At 43.8% G+C, this 24595-nt stretch overlaps 1 long non-coding RNA gene across 3 annotated transcripts; it reads right to left on the reverse strand.

Moving 5' to 3' along the window:
• Window positions 1-300: 300 nt before the first annotated feature.
• Window positions 301-24492, reverse strand: LOC140733051 (uncharacterized). 3 transcript variants are annotated; one of them, XR_012100212.1, is made up of 4 exons: window positions 24068-24492; window positions 6935-7061; window positions 5181-5355; window positions 301-1332 (listed from the first exon to the last, which is right to left on the reverse strand). It is a non-coding gene; the product is annotated as an uncharacterized lncRNA (long non-coding RNA). The 3 variants fall into 3 exon arrangements; XR_012100211.1 differs by lacking the exon at window positions 24068-24492 and having other exon boundaries at window positions 6947-9259; XR_012100210.1 differs by lacking the exon at window positions 24068-24492 and having other exon boundaries at window positions 6935-9259.
• Window positions 24493-24595: the final 103 nt, after the last annotated feature.

A 24595-nucleotide genomic window follows, 5' to 3' on the forward strand; every position in this document is an offset into this window, starting at 1 on the left:
GCTTTTTTTCTGCACATTAGGTATTTGATGGACTTTTTTTTAATGGGTTCTACTGGGTTTCTTTGTTTTGTATCTGCCTGTACGGCGACGAGTCTCAAGGTTCTATATAGTATACATACCGTGATAATAAGTGAACTTTGAACTTTGAACATGAAGTGCTTGAGACGTGTCACGTGATTGTGTCTGTACCACTGGAACCCGAAGATGTTCAACGTAAAACATCTTAATTTAAAATCAGAATCAGGTTTATTATCACCGCCATGTGTCGTGAAATTTGTTAACTTAGCAGCAGCAGCTCAATGCAATACTTAATTAGAAGAAGAAAAAAAATAATAACAATTAATTAGGTAAATCAATTACAGTATACATATATTGAATAGATTAAAAATTGTGCATATAAACAAAATAATATATATTTAAAAAAATTAAAATATATATAAAAATATAAAGGGTCTCAGCCCGAAACGTCAACAGAGCTTCTCCCTATAGATGCTGCCTGGCCTGCTGTGTTCCACCAGCATTTTGTGTCTGTTGCATCGGGAGTTGGTGTTGCTTTATCATGGTGGAGATGCTGCTGCTGTTGGTCTCCGGTGCGTTTCTGTTAGTGCTTCTGTCTTCCAGCTGATCCTGAAAACCTTCCGTAAGATCCTTTGGTGATATTGCTCCAGAGCTTTCAGGTGTCTATTATAGGTGGTCCGTGATTCAGTTCCATACAGTAACGTACTGCTCTATAAAACAAAGGTTTCATTTGGACCCGTAGGTTGAGATTTTCGAAGACTCTGTTCCTCACTCTCGCTCTACGGTCTCTGGGGCAGTTTCTGCTTTTGAGGACAGAAGGTAGGGAAGTGCAATTTTGTTGGCTTTTATGGAGGGCCGGATAAATAGCTGTTTGGGTGGTGGCTGATATCAGGCCCATGTCTTTTAATATTCAAAACTGGATCTAGGGCTCCATATGCCTTGGCATTCAGGATACATTGGTGGTCTGCTGCGATGGTGTAGTCATCTGCAAACTGAAACCCATGACAGTGGTGGTGCTGACCTTGTTCTTGGCCTTGAACTGGATGACGTCGAAAAGCCTGTACACGATCGGGGTTCCCTGAGGCAGGTCCAGGCCAATGACGTGAAGGTTGGCAAATAGGGTGGGCATAATGATGCAGACCTGCTTGACTCCGGTCTTGACAGCGAAGGGTTCTGATTCAGCACCGCTGTTCCTGGGAGCTGTGGCTGACATGTCATCGTGCTGTAGCCTCAGTACTCACTGGTACTTGTCAGGGCAGCCATGTCTTGGTAGTACACGCCAGAGAGCTTGGCGGTCTACCGTCTTTGCCAAATCTATGAAAACCAAGTACAAGGGTTTCCCCCTTTGTCAACTTTAACATTTTTAGTGTAGACAGTTCACTTTGCAGAATTACCTATCTACAACAGGAGCACATCCCAATGGCAGACCCCCTTTAAAAATTCAAATATTAGTGGCTGACCAAAGGGGTCCTGAGCACTAAGCACCCAAAATATACTATTTCATTATGGTGTTGAGGGGTGGCTTACTAGATGGGCAAACATAGAATATTATCTCATAAAACACACAGAATTAATGGCAGGAAGATTTCTTTAATGATATATCAATGCAGGAGATGAACCCTGAATTCCTTCCCTAATCTAATCATGGGGGTTTTAATGAGGGCTAAATAAGATAACCATTTATTTATGGTCTTCCCCACTAGGTTCTGGCCCAGCTCGATCTACAAGCGACACCACCACAGTGGGCCAAGTCTCAGATAATGATGAGTCATAGTACACTAACCTTTCCCTCAATGCCAGGAAGAGAGCTGTCGTTGACTTCCAGAAGTGGTGGAGGGGTGGGAGTGGGGCAATGCACTTGCCCCTGTTCACATCAGGGGTGCCAGGGTCGAGAGGGTTGAGAGCCTCAGGATTGTAGCAGTGAACGTGCCCTGGTCCAAGCACAGCCAAGAAAGCTCGCCAACGCCTCTATTTCTTCAGAAGGCTAAGAGAGTTTGGCCTGTCCTCTTTGACTCTCATTGAATTTTATCAATGCACTATTGAGATCATTCGATCTGGATGGAGCATGGCTTGTATTGCTACTACTCTGCCCAAGACTGCGAGGAATTGCAGTATTGCAGACCCAACCCAGAACGTCACAGAATCCAGCTTCCCCTCCCCAGACTTTGTCCATATTTCTTGTTGCCTTGGTAGAGCAGTTAGAACACTCAAAGATCCCACCCGCCCCAGGAGTTCGTGTTTCTCCCCTCTCCAATCAGGAAGATGATTGTAAAAGTATGAAAGCAGGTACGATCTGGCTCCAAGGAAACTTCTATCCTGCTGATTTGGGAATCTTGAACAGTAACTTTGTGCAATAAGATTGATTCCTCACCTCACAATCTACCATATTATGACCTTGCACTCTATTTGACTCTCTGTACTGCACTTTCTCTGTAACTGTAATACTTCATTCTGCACCCTGCTATTGCTCTTCCCTTGGATCATTGTTGTTATGTGCCGTGTCGTATGATGTAGGCGATCATGGTTGTACTTGGTTGTAGTTGGCAAAGTTTTCTGCAGAAGTGGTTTGCCATTGCCTTCTTCTGGGTGGTGTCTTTACAAGACGTTTATCAATACTCTTCAGAGATTGTCTACCTGGTGTAAGTGGTCAGATAACCAGGACTTGTGGTACACTGATATGCACCGGCTGCTCATATGACCATCCACCTCCTGCTTCCATGGCTGCATGTGACCATGATCGGGGTGGGGAGGGGTTAAGCAGGTGCTACACCCCGCCCAAGGGCGACCTGCAGGCTACCGGAGGGAAGGAGCACCTTCCACCGCCTTTGGTAGGGACGTATCTCCACCCTTGCACTGTTTTGATGTAATGTGGTGATGAAATGATCTGTACGGATGGTTTGCAAAGCAAAGATTTTCACTATACCTCTGTACGTGTTGCAATAATAAATCAATTCGCCGGTTTAATGATTCATCCTTAATGTCCCAGCCTTGAGTCCCATAGGTCCCAGCTCACCCCAGCCTGCCGACTAACAGCCCTTTGCAGGCAAACTCTCCACACTGAGCATGGGCACTTTGCTGTTGGATCTGCACCATCTCTTATCACAACACTGAGGGCAGCAATGTGCGTTAGATTAGGATTAGAGTTACATACTTTGAATTGAATTGAATTGACTTTATTACTTACATCCTTCACATACAAGAGGAGTAAAAATCTTTACGTTACGTCTCCATCTAAATGTGCGATTTATAGTAATTTATAATGAATAGTTTGTACAACAGGACAGTCAATATAATATAGAAATATAGTTCTGTTAGCATGAATTAACTGTTCTAATGGCCTGGTGATAGAAGCTGTCCCAGAGCCTGTCAGTCCGGGCTTTTACACTACTGTGCCATTTTCAGATGGTAGCAGCTGTACAGTTTGTGGTTGGGGTGACTCTGGTCCCCAGTGATCCTTAGGGCCCTTTTTACACACCTGTCTTTGTAAATGTCCTGAATAGTGGGAAATTCACATCTACAGATACGCTGGGCTGTCCGCACCACTCTCTGCAGAGTCCTGCGATTGAGGGAAGTACATTTCCCATACCAGGCAGTGATACAGCCAGTCAGGATGCTCTCAATTGTGCCCCTGTAGACTTACACCTGTGTTTTGGAAGCCCTTTGTGTTTCAGAAATGGTTTGTAATTTGGAAATCTTTTATAAGATAGAAATTCACTGCGAATTTTAACTGTATTATAGGAATGTTGTTTTAAATGTGTATCACTGAAAAGAAATGAACTGCATTTAAACTAATTTGTTAGCTGAAAGTATATTCTCCTTGGTAGAGGGGGAGAAATAGTGGGAATTGGCAGCTGAACTCACGGAGGATAAACAGGGAAGTTAGCTACTCTTTACGTTTGGGTAGATACCGTATAGCCTCCTTTTAGTGAGGGTAGCTGTAGCCATCTGTATCACATAGGGCTGAGCATCTTCGTTTGAGCTTCAACTTCGCAATCAACACATCCAATACCATCCCCATGGGAGTGAGAGTTTATAATCAGGAAAGGTTTCAGATCAAGGGGTCACTTATTAGAGATGATGATCAAGAGTAATTTATTTCCGGAGAGTATTGTGAGGCTGAACTAGATGGGCTCGGGCAAAAGGATTATGGACGTCAGCATCAGTCGTTATTATTTGTTAATTTATATGTGGTAATATTCCACGTGTGTGTTATACGTATCGTGTTATGTATCTTGGTCCAGAGGAACGTTGTTTCCTTTGGTGGTATACATGTACTGCAGGTGGATCAATGGCAATAAACTTAAAAGATGAAAGAGAGACCCAAGAAACTATCAGTTGCCAGCTCTTGCCCCACCCTTATCCCTCACTCCCTGAGGCACTGACTTCTCTTCTATATCTTTGATGAAAACTCGTGATGGAAATGATGGAGAGTTCACCACTCTCTATCGCCCATGTGTTCCCTTGCATTGAACATTAATATTAAACTGAAATACATCGAAACACAAATAACTTCCTCCCAACCAAGACAGGAATTCCAGGAAGCACCCTCTAAATGAATGGAAGCTTTGAGATGACGTTAAGTCTGCTGATGTAAGATTAGATGGCAGATTCTCCAAGTAGTTATTTCTTAGCATTTTGAAGTGACTTAATAACTATTTTTATTTTAATATTCTTTAACATGAATCACATGATTTTTGAATTATTTTCAAAATCGTTGATTTGTTATCAAGTACAGATGTTGGCTAGTAATATGTTTTACTATATGATAAGGACTTTTTTTCCTTTTTACTTTCTTTACCAAACAGCTTTTCTTGGTAGTGGGCTTAGATTTTTGGTATAATAAAATTATTACTTTTCAATATTATGATTCAATTTAATTTACTTGAATATGGGGTAATGAGACTGCAAGTGTGATTCAAAAATATGGTAATTGATATATGATATATATACTCCTGCACTCTGTATTCTCTTTTGTAAGAAATCATTTAAAAAAATTGAAAAAGAAAGAACATGAATCACCCACTATCAGCTTCCTGATGGAATTTAATTGGGCAGGCCATATAAGCAGGTTTACTTATATAAGCGACGCTATTACAGCTCGGGGCGTCTGAGTTCGAAGTTCAATTCCAGGGTCATCTGTTAGGAGTCTGTATGTCCTCTACCTTGAATGCATGGGTTTCCTCCGGGTGCTCCAGTTTCCTCCCACAGTCCAAAGACGTACCGGTTTCTAGGTTAATTGGTGGTTGTAAGTTGTCCTGTGATTAGGCTGGGGTTCAGTTGGGGGTTGCTGGACGATGAGTCTCAAAGGGCCAGAAGGGCCTATTCCATGCTATATCTCTAAATTAATAAAGAAACAGTCAGACTCAGTGTAATCAGTAGTAAGTGACTTACCTCTTGAATCCCTTAAAGCTTTAAGGCCATCTACAAGGTACAAATCACTAATGTGACAGTGAGCTCTTCACTTGTCGACTGAAAACAGCAGCAAACCACTCTGAAGAAGTTGGACGACATGACCTAGGCCGAAGCAGTTCATTTGATGAGCAAACTACAACCCCTTCATTCCCAGTACACCGTGGCATCTATGTGTTACAGGGCAACATCTTCTTATGACAACGTCTTGCAAGTGCGCAAGCTCCCCCACCAGCTGGGAAGTACCAAACCGTGGCCAAGTGGCTAAGGCGTTCATCTAGTGATCTGAAGGTTGCTAGTTCGAGCCTTGGCTGAGGCTGCGTGGTGTGTCCTTGAGCAAGGCACTTAACCACACATCACTCTGCAACGACACCGGTGCCAAGCTGTATGGGTCCTAATGCCCTTCCCTTGGGCAACATCGGTGGCGTGGAGAGGGGAGACTTGCAGCATGGGTAACTGCCAGACTTCCATACAACCCTGCCCAGGCTTGCACCCTGGAAACTTTCCAAGGCGCAGATCCATGGTCAATCGAGATTAACAGAGGCCTGGGGAAGATGCTGTTGTGATTTTGAAGGCAGAAAAGCTTGTGGATAAGGGGAAAATGGATGCACAAATGAGGATCTAATATGGGAAAGGTGCCATCCTCCCTGATCTCCAAACCAATAGCAGCCAGTGAATGTGAAGTGGTTGATCCCCTGATTAACACTCATGCTGGAGGAACTCAGCAGATCCGGCAGTATCTATGGAAGAGAATAAACAGTCGGCATTTCATGTCAGGACTGAAAAAGCAGGTGGAATAAGCCAGAACACGCAGGTGGGAGGGAGGGAAGGAGTACAAGCTAACAAGTGATAGGTGAAGCCAGGTGAGGGGACAGGTGTGGGGATGGGGGTTGAGAGGTGGAATAGATAAAGGGTTGAAGAAAAAGGAATCGGACAAGAGAGGACAGTGGACCATGGGGGGGACATGGCAATTCCACTGGGACATTTGGCTAGAGGTCCAGCAGGTTCCAGTGCTCAGGTCTTCAGTACATCAACCAAGCTTGAAGCAAGCACAGAAGATGAGCGAGCATTCAGCATCTTCTACCAACGTCTCTCTCTCTCTCTCTCTTCCTCGCTCTCTCCCTCTCTCTCTTTCTCACTCTCCCTCCCTCTCTCTCTCCCTTTCTCTCCCTTTCTCTCTCCCTCTCTCTCTCCCTTTCTCTCTCCCTCTCTCTCTCTAACTCTCTCACTCCCTCTCTCTCCCTCTCTCTCACTCTCTCTCTCCCTCTCTCTCCCTCTCTCACTCTCACTTTCTCCCTCTCTCCCTCTCTCTCCCCCTCTCCCTCTCTCTCCCCTCTCCCTCTCTTTCCCCCTCTCTCTCTACCCTCTCTCCTTCTCTCTCCCCCTCTCCCTCTTTCTCTCCCTCCCTCTCTCTCTCTCCGTCGGTGCTGTCAGAGAATAATACTGAAGTTCTGAGTCTCCGGTGTACGGATTGGACTGTAATTCAATTAGATTCTTTTGATGTTACATTTTTGTATACTGTATTTTTGCTCGCTCCTTGTTGTGGTTTGCATGATTTGTTTTTCTCGTGGGTGAGTGGGTGAGGGTTGATGTCTTTCTTTGAACAGCTTCTGCGGTGTTTCTCTGTTTCATGGCTGTATGAAAGAAGACAAATCTCAGGATTGTATATTGCATACATACTTTGATAATAAATGTACTTTCAACCTTGAACATCCCCCGGTTCCATAACTTTGCTGAATTATCACTGTCAGATGTTCCCTGACATCATCCGCAGTCTTTAGCTTGGGACTTCTAAAATTACTCAAGCAGAAATGGGGCATAGTGACACAACAGTCTACAGTACCAGCAACCCAGGTTCAATTCCCACGGCTGCCTGTAAGGAATTTGCACATTCTCCCCGTGACTGCGCAGGTTTCCTCCAGCAGCTCCAGATTCCTCCCAAAGTCCAAATTATTGTAAATTGTTCTGTGATTAGGCTAGGGTTAAATCGGGGGCTACTGGGCCTGTCCCATGCTGTATCGCAATAAGTAAATAAATAAACAAATTAAATGCCACGGCATCTCAAAAAGCACGCAAGATCTTGTATGAGCTGTGTGTACAAAGCTCATTCATGAATGGTTCTGCTCAAACTGATCCCCCTCACCTTTCACCAAGAATATAAGAAAGAGAACCCAAAGTCCTTTCACTAGTCATTAAGATCACAGCTTAGGACCAATTTCTTGCACTAACCCCATATCTTTTGATTTTCCTAATACCCAAAAACCCCACTGGCACTTTTAACTACTTTATAAGCAAACGAATTCTTAACCCAAAGCAAGTGCAGTTATCAATTTACTAAGTACTAATGAACCAAAGACTCATTTAACCTATAAAAGAACGAGTTTTTGCGTAGTGCAAATTAGACCCGTCTTTTCCTGACCCACCCCTCCCCCGTCTCCGTTAGTCCTCACTTTAATTTCTGAAACTGGGCTGGTCAAGATTTGCATCAGGTTACCAAGGTAACGGCTCAAATGTTGCTGAAGAGGAATAAAAATATCTTTAGTTACATTGCTGAATTATTAATAATAAGGCTTGGATCTGGTCACATGGGTAATTCCATGCACAAGACTGACACAAATAAGATACAGGGCCGTCATTCATGACCTGGAGGTGGTTTGAAATATAACTGTAGTAAAGCCATCTGAGAATTAAAATTGAACAGCTAAACTTCTCCCGAGAAAAACCTTGCCTCACTGTGAAGATCCATAATCAGGGAATACGTGGAGCATCGGCTTTCAAAGGTGTTGATTTGTCTGTCACCGTGAGCTGTTATTTCATCTCCAGTTGCCATGGTTATTCAATTCCAACAAAAGATGACATCAAAGTTGGTCTTGGAAGTCAGCGGAATCAAATGCCAAGCTTATTTTGTGAAATTATGACAGTGAGTTGAACTGGGCCAGAACTCAATTATCATGCGTCACTTGACAATCGATCCCTCAATCAGGCTTTTACAGCAAGCTATTTTCAATCTCGGTTTTAATATATAAATTTCGCCCTGAGCTGTACGTAAGCTTTCAGTCAAATTTCTTCTTCCCTCTCAGTGCTTTATTCTGTTGCTTAAATCGGGTCTGCTTTAAAATGCATCAGAAATGCCGAGTTTGTCTCCCCAGTTTATGTGTGCCTTGTTTTCAGCTGACAGCTTATACCTTTTATCGAGGACATCACAGAGATCTTTGGGAAAGGAGGACATCACCCTTCAGAAGATAATGAGCATTGGGGCTGACAGGAGTTTACCAGCCTGCCTGAAGCTTTCTTTAGATGATCTGTATAGACTACGCCAAACTCTGAGAGCATGCCACCCAGCACATGAAAAAAAACTTATCTGCTGTCATAGAGACAGGCAGGCTGGAACAGTATAGGAAAGGTATCTCGACAATGCATATTAAAACTCAATTATACCAGCCATTCAGGATTAATTGAAACTCCATTAAGACAAGAGCAGTTTCGAAGCTTCAGTGAAATTTGAATGACAGTAGGGCTTGCATTTATAATGTGCTTTTAGGAACCACAAACTGTCCCACATTGTTCACAAGCCAGTGAAATGCTGCTTGTGAAGTGCCATTAATATTGCACGGAAGGAAACACAGCAATCGGTTACTCAGCCATAATACTGGGTAATCGGTTTTTTTTTTGGTTCAGAATCAGAATCCGATGTTATATCATCAGCACATGTCAGGAAATTTGCTATTTTGAGGCAGCACTACATTGCAATGCAAAGAAGTTAAAACTATAAATGACAATAAGATATGAAAATAAATTAATAAGTAGTGTACAAAAAGAGGGGAAACTACTGAGGAACTGTTCACAGGTTCATTGCCTGTAGAGAAATCGAATGGCAGAGAGGAAGAAGCTGTTTCTGAAATGTTAAGTGTGTGTCTTCAGGCTCCTGTACGTCCTCCTTGATGTGACAATGAGAAGTGAGCACGTTCTGAGTGATGGGGGTCCTTAATGATGAATGCTGCCTTGGTTTCCTTGGAGATTTGATCCTGAGAGATCAGACAGAGCTTCTGCTTAATATTTCACTGGAAAGACTGTAAGACCGTAAGACCGTCAGATATGGGAGCAGAATTAGGGCACTTCGACCATTGGATTTGCTCTGCCATTTCATCATGGCTGATCCAATTTTCCTCCCAGCCCCCAGTCTCCTGCCTTCTCCCCACATCCCTCCATGCCCTGACCAATAGAGAATCTATCAACCTCCACCTTAAACATACATAAAGACTTGGCCTCCACAGCTGCCTGTGACAAAGCATTCCACAGATTCACCACTTCCAGTAGTGTGGCACAGAATTCATGCAAGTTCTCAGGAGAGCTAGCCCTCTCCAGCTCTGATCCCCTGATGAGAACTGGATCATGGATCTCTGTTGTGGACTACATATACCTGTCTGGACACACCCCCCCGCTGACTGCTCCTGTGGCTCCTCCCACGGACCCTGGTATAAAGGCGATTGGAGACACAGCCCCGGCCTCAGTCTCCAGGATGTAGTGTGGTGGTCAATTGCTGCTTGTTCTTTCTTCCAGCCAATAAAAGCCTATATCTCGCCTCACGTCTCGGAGAGTTATTGATGGTGCATCAACCTCCAGCTTGTTCTTCCTGTAGTCAATGGTTTTTTTGATTTTTTGAGTAACAGGTTTACTGTGGCACCATTCAACCAGATTTTCAATCTCCCCCACCCCCCATATGCCCATTCATCACCACCTTCCATTTAGCCAACAACAGTGGTATCATCGGCAAACTTTAATATGGCATTGGAGCTGTATTTAGCCACATAATCATTGGTATGCGGGCAAAGCAGGAGGCCGGTGGCGTACCTGTGCTGATGGTGATTTTGGAAGAGATGTTGTTGCCAGTCCAAACAAACCGGGGTGAGGAAACTGAGGATCCTGTTGCAAAGGGAGGTATTCAGGTCCAGATTTTGGAGCTTTGCGATGAGTTTTGAGGGGATGATAGTGTTGAATAGTCAATGAAGAGCATCCTGACGTATGAATGTTCATTATCCGGATGTTCCAGGGCTGAGTGAAGGGCCAATGAAATGGCATCTACTGTCGACCTGTTTTGATGAGAGGCAAGTTGGAGAGATGAAGGTGGCCACTCAGGCAGGAGTTGAGATGCTTCATGACTAACTTCACAAAGCACTTCCTCACAGTGTAAGTACTACTCTTTGTTGGTCATTAAGGCAATTTACCATGTTCTTCTTGGACACTGGTATGATGAAAGCCTGCCTGAAGCAGCTGGGCATCTCAGACTGCTGAAGTGAGAGGTCGAAGCTGTCCAGCCAGTTGATTCCTCAATGGTAGGGATGCCATTCGACAACATACGTACCATACTCAGCCAGATTATTTCCTTTAGGAAATGATAATTGCCCCGCACTATTGTGGCACGAATGTTACTTGCCACTTTCTATTATGTCTGTCCAGGTCTTGTTGTACAGAGAAAAGTCTGGTGAACAAAATTGATGCACTAAACCAATTGTGGCCTAGACAATGTCTGACTATATTTTATCATAGCAGACTTATTTTTGCATTTTGGCCCATGATCCTACGTTCTAACATGTTCGTGACAGTACATGTGCATATGCACACACACACATGTGCATGCAAACTCAAACACGGGCACAGACCACAGACCCAGTTCATCCATTAAGCTTCTGTTATACCACACACTCTCAATCTCCTCACCAATTTGGTTGCCATCACACTTCTTGCATTAAAACTGCATTCTCCACACATTGCATTCTTCGCACACCTCTCTCCCATTTGAAATCTTCTTGAACTTTTACCACAAGGTGTTCAGAACCTGGCAAGCGGGGGGTAAACATTTTCAGAAAAGGGCTGAAACGCGCACGGATACATTGCATGGGCCCTTCCTATTGGTGACGTAGAGGTGAGGCTGGTCATTTCAAAGTGTTTTTGGAGCTCTGCCCTCATCAGGGCGTAGTCAGTGAAGCAGTTCGAGCTATAATTAATCCTGCAGTCCCTCCCAGTTGGTTCTGTGATAGGCTGGTGAAAGGTTAAGCTTATGGCAGTGTTCTGACTGAGCACAGGTGATTGCATGTTACCTTTTTGCAGCTGTATTCAGTAAGTTAGACCATGAGACCATAAGACATAGGAGAAGAATTCGGCCACTTGGCCCATTGAGTCTCTCAACCCCATTCACCTGCCTTCTCCCAGTAGTTTGTACAGAATGCTGGAGGAAATTCGCAGGCCAGGCAGCCTGAATTAAACAGTGAACATTTTGGGCTGAAACCCTTCATCAGGACTGGAATAAAAGAGATGAGCAGTCAGAGTAAGAAGGTTGGTAGAGAGGTGAAAGAAGTACAGATGAAACTGGGAGAGGAGGAGCGGTGAAGCAAAGGGCTGGAGATTGGTGAAAGAGATAAAGAGACAGAGATGGGGGAATGGGACAGTAGGGGACAGAAGACCACGGAAGAAAGGGTAGGGGGAGGAGATGGGCAGGTAACAAGATAAGGTGAGACAGGGAAATGGGAATGGAGGAATGGTGAAGGGTGGGCAATTGTCGTAAGTTCAAGAAATCCTGATTGAGAAGCTGCAAAACCTGGGCTTCTGTACCTCCCTTTACAATTGTATCCTTGACTTCCTAACCGGAAGACCACAACCTGTGTGGATTGGAGATAACATATCCTCCTCGCTGACGATCAACACTGGTGCATCTCAGGGGTGTGTGCTTAGCCCACTGTTCTACTCTCTCTATACCCATGACTGTGTGGCTAGGCATAGCTCAAATACCATCTATAAATTTGCTGACAACACAACCATTGTTGGTAGAATCACAGATGGTGACGAGAGGGTATACAGGAGTGAGATATGCCAACTAGTGGAGTGGTGCCGCAGCAACAACCTGGCACTCAACGTCAGTAAGACGAAAGAGCTGATTGTGGACTTCAGGAAGGGTGAGATGAAGGAACACATACCAATCCTCATAGAGGGATCAGAAGTGGAGAGAGTCAGCAGTTTCAAGTTCCTGGGTATCAAGATCTCTGAGGATCTAACCTGGTCCCAACATATCGATGCAGTTATAAAGAAGGCAAGACAGCGGCTATACTTCATTAGGAGTTTGAAGAGATTTGGCATGTCAACAAATACACTCAAAAACTTCTATAGATGTACTGTGGAAATCATTCTGACAGGCTGCATCACTGTCTGGTAAGGGGTGGCTACTACAGAGCACCAAACGAAGCTGCAGAGAGTTGTAAGTCAAGGCAGTGTCCATTATTAAGGACCCCCAGCACCCAGGGCATGCCCTTTTCTCACTGTTACCATCAGGTAGGAGATACAGAAGCCTGAAGGCACACACTCAGCGATTCAGGAACAGCTTCTTCCCCTCTGCCATCCGATTCCTAAATGGACATTGAATCTTTGGACACTAACTCACTTTTTTTAAAATATACAGTATTTCTGTTTTTGCACTTTTTAAAATCTATTCAATATAAATAATTGATTTACTCATTTATTTATTATTATTATTTTATTATTATTTTTTCTCTTCTATATTGTGTATTGCATTGAACTGCTGCTGCTAAGTTAACAAATTTCACGTCACATGCCGGTGATAATAAACCTGATTCTGATTCTGATTCATGCCTTCAGGTTGGAGATTACCCAGAGGTTGCTCCTCCAACCTGAGAGTGACATCATGACAGTAGAGGAGACTGTGCACTGACATGTCAGAATGGGAACGGGAAGTCGAATTGAAACGGAGATCCCACTTTATCTGGCGTTTGTTACTTTGATTCCCAGCTCTGCAGATTTTCTCCTGTTTGTGATTCTCCCAGTAACCTTTGACGCCCTGACTAATCATGAACATATCAATCTCCACTTTAAATATACTCAATGACAATTAAGGAATCCTGCACAAGGACTCCCAACTCTCTTCACGCCTTTGATTTTTGACTTTTCTTCCTGTTTAGAAAATAGACTCTGCCTTTATCCCTTCTACCAAAGTGCATGACCATACTCTTCCCTAACCTATACTCCCCTTGTTTGCCCATTCTCTGTTCAAGTCCGTCTGCAGATTCCCTGCTCCCTCAGCACTACCTACCTTTCTACAAAGCCATCAATTCCATCATCCAAATCGTTGACATATAATGTGAAGAAAACAGTCCCAACCTCAAACCGTACTGTCAGGCAAGACTTCCCCTTGAGGAATTAATGCCGACTTTGGCCTATTTTATCCTGTGCCTCCAAGCACCCCAAAACTTCATCCTTAATAATGCATTCCAACATTTTCCCAACCAGTGAGGTCAGGCTAACTGGCCTTTAATTCCCTCTCCTCTGCTTCCCTCACCTCTTAAAGAGTGGAGTGACATTTGCAATTTTCCAGTGCTCCAGAACCATTCCAGAATCTATTAATCCTTGAAAGGTCACTACTAATACCTTGATAATCCCTTCAACTACCTCTCTCAGAACCATGCAGTGCAGTCCAGGTGACTTATTTACTTTCAGACCTTTCAGCTTCCCAAACACCTTCTCCTTAGTAATGGCAACTGCACTCGCTTCTCCTGCTGACACTCTCTAATTTCTGACATTGAGCTAGGGTCTTCCACAGTGAAGAGTAATATAAAATACTTATTAAATTCAGCCATTATTTCTTCGTCCCCCATTACTACCTCTCCAGGATCATTTTCCCGTGGTTCAATAGCCTCTCTTTTACTCTTAATATAGCTGAAAAAACTGTTGGTATTCTCTCTGATATTTTTGGTTAACTTGCCTTCATATTTATATTTTCTCTCCTCATGTTTTTTTTCAGTTGCCTTCTGTTAGTTGTTGAAAGCTTCCCAGTAATTTTTGCTATGTTATATGTCCTCTCTTTTGCTTTTTACTGTCTTTGATTTCCATTGTCAACCACAGTTGTCTCATCGTCAGGATATATCTATCCTGCATTTTCCAAACTGGCTTACCCATAGGTGCACAAAACAGAGAGCTGTTAATCACCCATCTGTAGCACTACTTACTTACTTACTTTATTGTCACCAAACAATTGATACTAGAGTGTACCATCATCACAGCGATATTTGATTCTGCGCTTCGCGCTCCCTGGATTACAAATCAAATTAAATATTAAAAAAATTTCAATTATAAATCATAATTAGAAAATAGAAAAGGGAAAGTACGGTAGTGCAAGTCAGGTCCAGATATTTGGAAGATACGGCCCAGATCCGGGTCAGGATCCATTCAGCAGTCTTATCACAGTTGGAAAGAAGCTGTTCCCAAATCTGGCCGTACGTATCTTCATGCTCCTGAACCTTCTCCCAGAGGGAAGAGGAACAAAAAGTGTGTAGGCTGGGGTGGGTCGTGTCCTTGTTTATCTTTTATCTTGATTACTTTCTGATTCTGGGAATAATTTCCATGCACACATCAGCCTTCATTGCCCACTCTTGGTCGTTGCAGTGAATTATTTTCAGATTACAATTACTGTCCGTCAGAAGCAGGTCACTGCATGGGTGAGACTTTGAAGTGGTTCTGACAGGTAAGTTCAGATGCACCAATAATGTGAGATTTTCTCTCTCTGATTCATTTCATGGCGATTATGCTGATAGAAAAGCAAAACAAGTTGTTTGTCATTCAGAGGTCTGAAATTGCAATATAAAGAATGAAGCATTCAGCAACTGGCCCACAGCTCAATTTAATGATATGTTTCATACGCACAGTTAGTGACTGAACTTGGATGAAACATTGAGGCCAAGTTATGCTTCATGTAGTTAGTAATGTGATAACAAACACTCTAACTTTCCTTCTGACGCTCATACGGTTCCGTGTACAAAGGGTGCTTTTGCACAGTACTGTATTTGCCAACGTGGAGCGGAGGGTGAGTTTGCCACTCTGGTGGGAGCAGAAGACGTTGGGGATGGTGAGGGTCGAGTGCCGCGGAGGTGGGGGGTGTGGACAGGTGGCCGGAAAGGAGTGACAGGGGTGGGTGCAGTTGATCCCTGGACCCCAGATTGGGAACCCGTGGTAGAGGGTATTTTCATATGGGAAGCAAGGGGAGGGGCGGCATAGGAGCACAGCGGTTAGCATAATGTTATTACAGCACCAGCGATCAATAACCGGAGTTCAAATCCCACCGTTGTCTGTAAGGAGTCCGTACATTCTCCCCTTGACTACGTGAGTTTCCTCTGGGTGCGCAGTTCCCTCCCACGTCCCAAAGGCGTACGGGTTACGGTCAGTAAATTGCGTGCATGCTGCGTTGGCGCCAGAAACAGAGCAAAATTTACGGGCAACACCCAGCACGTCCACGGACTGTGTTAGTCGTTGACACAAAATGATGCATTTCACTGCATGCTTCCATATTTTGACGTACATGTGGCTTATAAAGCTAATCTTTAAGATCTTTATCTAATTTCAAAGATCTATGCAATGTTCCGTGCTTTCCAAATAGTTGTGAACTTCTTGGTTTCATTCTAAGTACTGTATGCAGTACTGTGCAAAAGTCTTATATATAGAGCTTCCTGTCAGGCCATTCTCCTCTGACCTCTCCCATTAACAAAGTGTTTTAGCCCACAGAACTGCATTTTCGGAGATACCCAAAACACCCCATCTGGCACCAACAAACATTCCACAGTCAAAGTCACTTAGCTGACATATTTTCCCCCATTTGGATGTTTGGTTTGAACAACGACTGAACCTCTTGATCATGGTTTCGTGCATTGAGTTGCTGCCACATGATTGGCTGATGAGATATTTTCACTTACGAGCAGGTGTACAGATGTACCGTAGACACTGATCCAACCAGCACACACAAAATGCTGGAGGAACTCAGCAGGCCAAGCAGCATCTATGGAAAAGAGCAAACAACCGACATTTTGGGCTGAAAGAAAAGAGATGAGAAGTCACAGTAAGGAGGTGGGGGGAGGAGAGGAAGAAGTACAAGATGGTAGGTGATTGGTGAAACTGGGAGAAAGGGAGGGCTGAAGTAAAGAGCTGGGAAGGTGATTGGTGAAAGAGATAAAAGGCTGGAGAAGGGGCAGTCTGATTGGAGAAGACAGAAGGCCATGGGAGAAAGAAATAGGGGTAGGAGGACCGGAGGGAAGTGAGGGGCAGGCAAGGAGATAAGGTGAGAGAGGGAAAGAGGATGGGGACTAGACAAGGGGTGGGGGGTATAATTACCGAAAGTTCGAGAAATTGATGTTTATGCCATCAGGCCGGAGGCTACCCAGATGGAATATAAAGTGTTGAGTCTGGCTTCATCACGGCTGCAGAGGAGACCATGGACTGACATGTCGGAATGGAAATGGAAAGTAGAATTGAAATTCCAGCATCTGCAGATTTTCTCTTGTGAGAGAATATCAAATCCTTTGTTAAAAGCTACGCATTCAGTCAGCGCATTCTTGACCATAGCTGCAAATTGCATGAAATAACTCTAATTTCCTTTAGGTTACACGCTGCAAGTAAGTGTCATCTGATTATTTATTGTACGAGCAGAGGGAAAAACATTGTCAAAATGCTGCAGAATTCTGAACACCAGGAGACTAATTAGGCTGGCTTGAAGAATTCTCTGTCTAACACTATCATATCTCTGCCTCCATGCAGACAGAAACTAAGCAGGGCAGCGCTATGAAGTGGAGAAGTGGAGGAATGAATTCAAGATTGCTTTGAGTCAGTGGACTGGGGCATCAGCAGACCTACTCTAAGTGAATATAACACTGACTTCATCAGCACGTGCGTGGACCAGTATGCACCCAGTAAAACATTCCAGGTCTGCATGAACCAGGAGATACATGATTGCTGAAGGCTAGATCTCTGGTTTTTAGGGCTGGCGAACCAGAGACATACAAAAAGGTCCAAGTATGACCTCCAGGAGGCCATAGTGAGTGTAAAGAGGGAATTCTGTACTAAAAAGGAATCACAAATGGACACTTGAGAGCTGTGGTAGTTCTTGCACAATACAACTTGCTACATGATGAGACCAGGCAGCTTTAGTATCAGCAACCCATCACTCCCGGATGCAGGTTCGATTGGGAGAACTACGACGTGCCCGCATGAGCCTATAATTACAGTCTCCGAGGCCGATACCTTCCACGAAAGTCATCTGGTCCAAGCCATGTGCCCGGTCAAGTACCAAAGACCTGTGCACACCAAAAGGCTTAAGGACAGTTTCAACCACTTGCTTTTGTGGCCTGAGGCCTCAACGTGCTGCAGAAAGGCATCTATTATACCACTGCCCAAGCAGAGCATGATTGCCTAACTCAATGTCTACTTTCTAGTTGCACTTACATCAGCCAAAATGAAGTGCTTTGAGAGGTTGGTTATGGTGCAGGTCAACTCTTGCCTCAGAGACGACCCGGATCCACTCCAATTTGCCTACTGCCACAGCAGGCCAACAGCAGATGATCTTCACTGTGGACAACAGGAACTCATACATCAAGATGCTGTTCATTGACTACGTCTTGGCATTCAACGCAAACTCATTATCAAGCTTCAAGACCTGGGTCTCTGTCGACATCATTATTATGTGCCGCGTCAGATGACATGGGCAATCATGGTCTCAGTGGCAAATTCTTCTACAGAAGTGGTTTGCCATCGCCTTCTTCTGGGCAGGGTCTTTACAAGACGGGTGACCCCAGCCGCTAGCAATACTCTTCAGAGATTGTCTTCCTGGTGTCGGTGGTCGCATACCCAGGACTTGTGATATGCACCAGCTGCTCATACGACCACCCATCACCTGCTCCCATGATTTCATGTGACCTTCACTGGGGACTAAGCAGGTGCTACACCTTGCCCCAAGGGTGACCTGCAGACTAGCGGAGGGAAGGAGCACCTTACACCTCCTTTGATGGAGATATAACTCCACCCCACCACTCTGTACCTCCCTCTTTAACTGGATTCATAACTACCTCATCAGCACACCTCAATCACTGATGATTGGAAACAAAATCATCTCTTTGCTGACCATTAGTGCAGGTGCACCTCAAGGCTGCGTGCTTAGCCCTCTGCTCTACTTCCTATGCACCCGTGACTGTGTTGCTAAGCACATCTCAAACGTCCTCTTCAAATTTGCCAATGGCACTACTGTTGTTTGACGTATCACAAGTGGGGATGAACCAGCTTACAAGAACGAGACAGGTCAGCTGGTTGAGCGGTGGAACAAGAACAACCTCTCATTCAACATAAGCAGAACTAAAGAAAATTATTGGCTTCAGGATGGGGAAGGAGGGTTAACATATACCAATCTACCTTGGGGGGGGATTGGCGGTGCAGACAGTCAGCAGTAGTAGCAGGGCTATCAGAACTGAACATTATACTCTGGGTGCGACCTCACCAACATCTTGTACAATGACAACGTAAGATGAACACTACACCCTCCAGTGGTTGATTCCCATTCTGTAGGAGAAGATTGTGCATTCAACTTATCTAGAAGGACACGGCTATCATCAAATATCCTCACCATCCAGGCAATGCCATCTTTTCACGGCTAACAGCCAACAGGAGATACAGAAAACCGAAGTCCCAAACACGCCACCAAGTTCAAAAACAGCTACTTCCCTTCATCCATTGGGTTCTTTGAAACAATTTGCAAAACCCCAAACTTCAGTTTAGAAAAACTATACAATCACTGTGGTCACCTTGCACTAAAATGGACTTCGTGTTTTTTGCTGTAATTATGTTCTTTTTTGTAAAAATTGTACGTATGGCAGATTCCAGTTAATTTGGACACAGCAGGATCAGTACATTTTGGCCCAATTTTAAGCAGTGGCCCCAATTAGCCGAATTTTCATGGAAATAGTTTAACAGTATAAAAAGACAAAACAACTGTGGAACTGAGCAACAAATTATGTACTTGAATGAAGCACTCAACCAAGTAAGAACACTACACTTACTACTGGTAGTTGTACTGGTAGTGACAGGAAGAGAGTTTTCAAAGTGGAAAAGACATTGCACTGGGGCAATTCCACTCTCTCAACCTTGGAGGTCCAGGGCCAGTGGTACAAGTAGAGGTCACAACTGGGGTCACAGTGGGTGACCGTGACTTCTTCTGTGTGTCATCGTGCCCTTTGCTCTCCACGCCATGCTGCAGAGCCGCCTTCTCACGGCAAATCTCAGCCACCCAGACCACCCGCCATGCCCATCTGGATTGCTATTTTCTGCATTCGTCTTTGTTTGTTAAGAGTTGGCCCAAGTAAGCAGCTGCACTGATTAACCATTGGCCCAGATAACTAGAATCCACGGTAATCTATGTTTCCCTTGTGAATGCTGCTTAACTGATGTTCTGTGCTTGTGAGACTGCTGCAGGCTAAGTTTTCCATTCCACCTGTGCTTGAGAAAATGACATTACACTCAATTATAACTCCTGTATTAAATCTCCCTTTAGAAAACTTTGCTCAAAGAGCAGTTGCGGCTTCTTTAAATGTCCATGTAACTGAGGTCCCTCGCCCCAGTACAGTTCTGATAAATCTCTTCGGCACCCGTCACCGAGCCTGTGCTGAACTTGCTGAAGTTTCATAACCAGAGACAGACACAATGCCCTACTGTACTCAAACCTCTTTTGTTAGCTCGCAAGCGATGTTTATACAGTAAAAATTCAGCCTTACTTCCTCGTTTCCTTGCTTCAGTCAAGCGTTCTGTCTGCTGTTGTAGCAGCGTTTCTACTCAGTTGGTGCTGCACCCTTCAATGAAATGCGTATGAAATCCTCAATGCTTTTAATTCTGTTAGAACTACAGTTTATGACCATTTAGGCCTTTGGATAATCACAACATGGCTTCAGCGAAAGACGTGCTCGCCTCACCAATTTGACTGAAGTTTTTGAAGAGTTTAAAGGAAGCCTCGTTACTAACTATACCTTACTAATAATGATGGTGAAGAACAGCCCAAACTCCAATACCTGTTGTACCTCATTAGTGGCTGCCTCCTGCAATTAGTAACCACACTTTGCCAGCACAGATTCAGCTCTTTAAATTAATAGCCATCAGTGACCGTGCCTTGCACTGTTAGATCTGGATTAAACGATGGTGTTATGTTGGCATTAGGTTTTTGCTGAACTGCAAATCATGGTCTTTCATGGGGGCTTTGTTTTGCTCGCTTGGTGGGCGGAGGGTGCTGGTGCTTCTTTTGCCGATGGAAGTGGGGAGGGGGGGAGGTTTGTTGCTTTGCTGCTGCTTGTGCGTGGGAGGGGGCCATAAGGGAAGGGGCTTTGGGGTTCTAATGTTTTTACTATCACTCATTCTTTGGGGCTCTCTTCGGCTTTCATGGATGTCTGCAAAGAACAGAAATTTCAGAATGTATTCGCATACATTTCTCTGACATCAAATGGAACTAATGACCTGTTGAACTTGACCTCCCTTCCTTACCATTTCCATATTGTTATGAAGCCCCTGCCAGTTTGCAGACTCAAATGGCATTCAAAAAGGAGTTGGATGTCTTCAAACTTCAAGTTCCTACCTCCTTCTTGCACGTTTTGTTCATAATTTTAAATCGGCAACCCTGGTCCTTATACTATCTTTCTTGTCTTCCCAGTTTAAACCAGCCCTGCTCTTGTTTATTCCAATCAAATATCTCATCTTCATTTCAACTAAAACAGAAACAACTTTTCTAGTTTGGTTTTGTTGCTGAAATATCTCATCTGGAACATTCACGCTCTTCCAAATGCAATGTCCAGCTGCGGCCTAGCTAGCATTTAGTCAAAGTTCAGAATAATTTCCCTCTTTTAGACACTGTGCCTCCACTCAGTAGAGTCACTGCAAAGTATTTTGTGGACAGGACACAGAGCAGCAACTTTCTGTTGATGGTATAGGAAGTTTATGGAGTTATCTCCATGATATTAATGTCATTGAAAGTCAATAGATAATAGACGATAGACAATAGGTACAGGAGTAGGCCATTTGGCCCTTCGAGCCAGCACCGCCATTCAATGTGATCATGGCTGATCATCTACAATCAGTACCCCTTTCCTGCCTTCTCCCCATATCCCTTGACTCTGCTATCTTTAAGAGCTCTATCTTGAAAGCATCCAGAGAATTAGCCTCCACTGCCTTCTGAGGCAGAGCATTCCATAGATTCACAACTCTCTGGGTGAAAAAGTTTTCCCTGAACTCCGTTCTAAATGGTCTACCCCTTATTCTTAAACTGTGGCCTCTGGTTCTGGACTCCCCCAACATCGGGAACATGTTTCCTGCCTCTAGCGTGTCCAATCCCTTAATAATCTTATATGTTTCAATCAGATCCCCTCTCATCCTTCTAAATTGCAGTGTAGTCAACACCAGGTTTTGAAAAACATGAGAAAGTCTGTACATGCTGGAAATCCAAAGCAACACACTCAAAATGCTGGAGGAACTCAGCAAGCCAAGCCGCATTTTTGCAAGTGAATAGACAGTCAACGTTTTGGGCCGAGGCCCTTCTTTAAGACTAAGAAGGTAGGGGGAAGATGAGAGTCTTTCTTAACGCATATGGATGTTGTCGAACATTTCTGGGAAGTGAATAGAACCTGCTACTTCTCAGCGCATAATTGAACGTTGTGTAACTTTGGTTGGCTGCAGGTGTAAAGTTCCGCAAAGCAGTGGGTGATCATCGAAAACCTTTTCCCGCAGCTGACTCATGTGATGGATGAAACTGCTGGAGGTAGTTGGGCTGACCTCACACGGAAAATATTTTCCCAATTATATGAACAATAGAAATGCATTCCTATACTCTAGGAGCTCAAGAACTCGACTTGAACGTGGAAACAATTAGAGGCAAAAAGCAAAGAACCCCACACCATAACAGTCCTTAAATCTGTTCAGAAAATGTAAGCCTAGGGACAAACAGAAGAAGTGTGAATATGCTATGCACAAGGGAAAAAAAAGCATAATTAAACCAGCATCTGAGCTACTAACTGACGATATACCTAATCAGCTTTCCACAACTTGTCAAAGATTGCATGTGGGTCTCAATATGCTGTAGTCACACTTTTGGCGAAGAACCCCAGATTCAGGGCATAAACTGAGTAGATTTAAGAATCTGTGGATGTACTAATTATCTTAGGTTTCCTAGGGCAGGCAACATTCCAGAGAACTAAACAATTCCGCCCTAAATGAATAGCATTGTTAAACTCAGAGTCTTCTACTACTTCAATAATATAAATTGTAAACAGTTACGCCCTAATAAAACCCCCTGTGGCATGCCACCTGTTACATCTAGCCAACCAGTAAATCAGGTTTATTATTACCTGCATAGGTCATGATTTTTTTGGGAATGGTACAGTGAAGGTATTCCAAATTACAGTAATAAATATTTCAAAATAGTGACACACACAAAATGCTGGTGGAACACGGCAGGCCAGGCAGCCCTGACAAGAAGCACTGTCGACGTTTTGGGCCGAGACCCTGTGTCCTGACACAGGGTCTCCGCCGGAAACGTTGACTATACTTCTCCCTATAGTTGCTGCCTGGCCTGCTGTGTTCCACCAGCATTTTGTGTGTGTTGCTTGGATTTCCAGCATCTGCAGGTTTCCTTGTCTTTGCAAAATAGTGAGGTACTGTTCACGGGTTCATGGACAGTTCAGAAATCTGATGGTAGAGGGGAAGAAGCTGTTCCTAAAACATTGAGTGTGAGTCTTCAGGCTCCTGTACTTCCTCCCTGATGATAGTAATGAGAAGAGGACACGTCCCAGATGATGAGGGTCCTTCATGATGAATGCTTTTACCACATCTTCTGTTGGGGAGCCAATCTGATCATGGCAATATCTTACTTCCGACACCATGAACTATTATTTTCTAAAATGACTGTTTTTGTGACACCTTATCACAAGCCTCTTGGAAATTTAAGTTCTTTATATCACATCCCCAGATCCAGGTAATATTGGAAAATAGAACCCTCAACCTCTTCTTTACTGATCCCATTATGTCTATCAGAAACCTCAATCCACAGCTCCAACAGAATTAAAAGCTGAAGCAAAATACATCTGCCAACTCCTTATTTTCCATTTTTAATTCCTCAGACCCACTTTATATAGTATCAGTACAAATAATTTTTTTTTAACTCCTACCATCAATTTTCAAATTTCTGGCTGGAAATTTCTCACTCTGATTTTTCCTTCCTTTTCTTTTTGCAGACTTCTGACCTTTCACTTGTCATTACACAATGATCTACCTTGAAAGTTTTGCAAGAAAAAAACCCTGTAATAATCAGGCAACCATCAGTAGTCCAATGTCTTGCTTGTAGGATCTGTAGCATAACTTGAATTAACTAACTGTATGCGTTGAATTAAAGGTGCTTTGCCCAGATATTGAATTACACCATGCCACACTTTTGGGCAGTAATAGATTTAACTTCATTGAGAAAGGAGTCAGACAGTAATAGATTCAAAGTTTTCTTGAAAGTGTGCAAGATGTACTCCTGAGAAATTTGACCTATGTGTTCAAAGTGAAGAAGGACCATACAGGATGTTATTGATAATGTCGAGGACAGGAAGCGGGAGGACATCAAGGCCCTGAGTACAGTGAGGGTCAGAAAAGGTGGACTATACCTCAAACAGTTAATCCATTCCTCTTTCCACAGATGCTGCCTGACCTGCTGAGGTTTTCCAAAACTTTACGTTTTTATTACAAATGTATCCAGCTCTTTGTTTCTATTTCAGACTTATACCAGCTCTGCTCGAGGCGTCATAGTTACCATCAAACATTCTCAATCTCTTTTTCCTCCTTGAATAGTTCCACTGAAGCCAACAAGTTAGGCACGCAGCAGAGGTAGCCACAATCTGCAAGCTGAATGCTCCCTGATGCCCACCATGCCTGCCTGGACAGTAGGCAGGGCCCGTGAACCTGAAACCAACAAGTTGTCAAGGAGGTGAGAGTTTATCACGGTCCCTGACCCTGACCTATGTTGAAATACGAGGGGTGATTGATAAGTTCATGGCCTAAGGTAGAAGGAGTCAATTTTAGAAAACCTAGCACATTTATTTTTCAACATAATCCCCTCCTACATTTACACACTTAGTCCTGCGGTCGTGAAGCATACGGATCTTGGACCTCCAGAAAGTGTTCATAGCCGGGGTGATTGATAAGTTCGTGGCCTAAGGTGGAAGGAGATGAGTTATACAGCTCTCATTACATGCACATGCAGGTCAACTCTTCGAGTGATTATGCAGAAAGTTTGAAGTTAATAACACATGTTAATAACTCAGTGGGGGGATTGATAAGT

The sequence above is a fragment of the Hemitrygon akajei genome, chromosome 9 (assembly GCF_048418815.1).
Source record: "Hemitrygon akajei chromosome 9, sHemAka1.3, whole genome shotgun sequence".
In the NCBI taxonomy this organism is placed as follows: Eukaryota; Metazoa; Chordata; class Chondrichthyes; order Myliobatiformes; family Dasyatidae; genus Hemitrygon; species Hemitrygon akajei.